General features: G+C 48.0%; 1 pseudogene; it reads right to left on the bottom strand.

The window, feature by feature from the left end:
- Positions 1-1,972: 1,972 nt before the first annotated feature.
- Positions 1,973-2,097, bottom strand: LOC129021288 (small nucleolar RNA SNORA70; annotated as a pseudogene).
- Positions 2,098-2,383: the final 286 nt, after the last annotated feature.

Below are 2,383 nucleotides of genomic sequence, written 5' to 3'. Positions count from 1 at the left end.
AAAAAAAAAAAAAAGCTACTATATTTCTTCTTTTATTTATTATATTTTTAAAGACAGGGTCTCACTCTGTCACCCAGGCTGGAGCATAGTGGTGCAATCATAGGTCACTGTAGCCCTGACCTCTCGGTGTCAAGTGGTCCTCCTACCTCAGCCTCCTGAGTAGCTGGGACTGCAGATGCATGCCACCATGCCTGGTTAATTTTTGTGTTTTTTTGTAGAGATAGGGTTCCACCATGTTACCCAGGCTTTTGTCATGTTACTCAGGCTCTTTGTTTTATATATTTTTTAAAGATAGGGTCTCTCTCCGTTGTCTAGGCTGGAGTGCAGTGGTGCAATCATAGCTCATTGCAGCTTCATTCTCAGCCTTTTTTTTAAATTTATTTTTTTATTTTTTATTTTATTTTTATTTTTTTGAGATGGAGTCTCCTCTGTCACCCAGGCTGGAGTGCAGTGGTGCGATCTCGTCTCACTGCAAGCTCCGCCTCCTGGGTTCACCTCATTCTCCCACCTCAGCCTCCCGAGTAGCTGGGACTACAGGTGCCCGCCGCCACACCTGGCTAATTTTGTTTTTGTATTTTTCGTAGAGACGGAGTTTCACCATGTTAGCCAGGATGGTCTCGATCTCCTGACCTCGTGATCCGCCTGCCTCGGCCTCCCAAACTTCTGGGATTACAGGCGTGAGCCACTGCGCCCTGACTCAGCCTTTGAATAGCTAGGACCACAGGCACCTAATATAGTTTTTTTTTTTTTTTTTGTAGAGACAGGATCTTGCTATGTGGCCCAGGCTGATCTCAAACTCCTGGGCTCAAACAATTCTCCTGCCTTAGCCTCCAAAAGTGCTGGAATTACAGATGCGAGCCACTTCACTCTTTCAAGAGATGGGCTCTCCCTATGTTGCCCAGGCTGGTCTCAAACTCCTGGGCTCAAGTGATCCTCATGCCTCAGCCTCCCTCTCGAGTAGCTATGACTATAGGTGTGTGCCACCATGCCCAGCTATATTATTTAATTTGGTTACAACCATGGAATAAAAAAATGTAGCTAAAACACACATCTAGGCTATGACCTCATTGTTCCATTTTTCTACCAGGACAAAGAAAAAGTCTCATCATCTCTACTTTGTTTCCTCTGACCTCAAAACTGTCAAAAATTCTTAGATGATGGCAACAGCAATTCCCATTTAGGAAGCTCTTACTCAGCACCATGGCCTGTAATAAGTATTGCACAAAATTTATTCCCCCCCACCTTTTTTTTTTTTTTTTTTTGAGACAAGGTCTCTCTCTGTCACCCAGGCTGGAATGCAGTGGCGCAATCTTGATTCACTGCAGCCTTGACCTCTTGGGCTCAAGTGATCCTCCCACCTCGGCCTCCCCAGTGGGTGGGACTACAGGCATGCACCACCACACCGGCTAATTTTTGCTTTTTTTGTTTTTTGTTTTTTTGTGGAGAGACAGGGTTTCACCATATTGCCCAGGCTGGTCTTGAACTCCTGGGCTCAATCGACCTGCCCACCTCCAGCTCCCAAAGTGCTAGGATTACAGGCGTGAGCCACTGTGTCCCGTTCATTTTTTTTTTTTCGGTTTGGACAGGAAGCAGGATTTATTGGTGGGTGTGAGTAAGCAGGGCTTGCCACTATTCCAGGGGCCCATGATTGGGGATGTATCTGATGCCACAGCCATCTGGGATGAACTACTTCTCAGCCACCGTGTCTTCACATTCATTTGCACTAAACTTGGTAAAGTCCCACCGCCTTGAGATGTGGGTCTTCTGGTGGCCAGGGAACTTGAACTTGGCCCTGGGTAGGGCCTCAATCACATGTTCCATGTTCTGCAGCTTGGTGCGGACGGACATGATGCCTTAGCCAATGTGAACCCTGGCCACCACACCCTGGGGCTTTCCAAGGCGCCTCGCATACCTGTCTGGAGTCTAGACTGGGGTGAGGTCAAGATCAGAAACATGAACATACATTGGAAAGGGCTATCTCCAAGGTCCCTTAAGGCCACCCCTACACGCAGCAGGCTGCGTATACTACTGAGGGCACTGCTGTTTGCTGCCACTGCATAGGAGGAGAGGAACACAATTAGCTTGGCTAGTATTCATGTTTAAACCTTGGAGCAAACATGCAAGTTGCTCTAAGGATTAAACATAAATATTGACTGGGTGCGGTGGCTCATGTCTGTAATCCCAGCACTCTGGGAGGCTGAGGCGGGCGGATCCCCTGGGGTCGGAGTTTGAGACCAGCCTGACCAACGTGGTGAAACCCTGTCTCTACTAAAAATACAAAAAATTAGCCGGATGTGGTGGCGGGCGCCTGTAGTCCCAGCTACTTGGGAGGCTGAGGCAGGAGAATGGCGTGAATCCAGGAGGTGGAGCTTGTAGTGAGCCG

The sequence above is a fragment of the Pongo pygmaeus genome, chromosome 20 (genome assembly GCF_028885625.2).
Source record: "Pongo pygmaeus isolate AG05252 chromosome 20, NHGRI_mPonPyg2-v2.0_pri, whole genome shotgun sequence".
Lineage (NCBI taxonomy): Eukaryota > Metazoa > Chordata > Mammalia > Primates > Hominidae > Pongo > Pongo pygmaeus.
The sequence above is the reverse complement of the archived record's forward strand: the minus strand, read 5'-3'. Positions and strand labels throughout refer to the sequence as shown.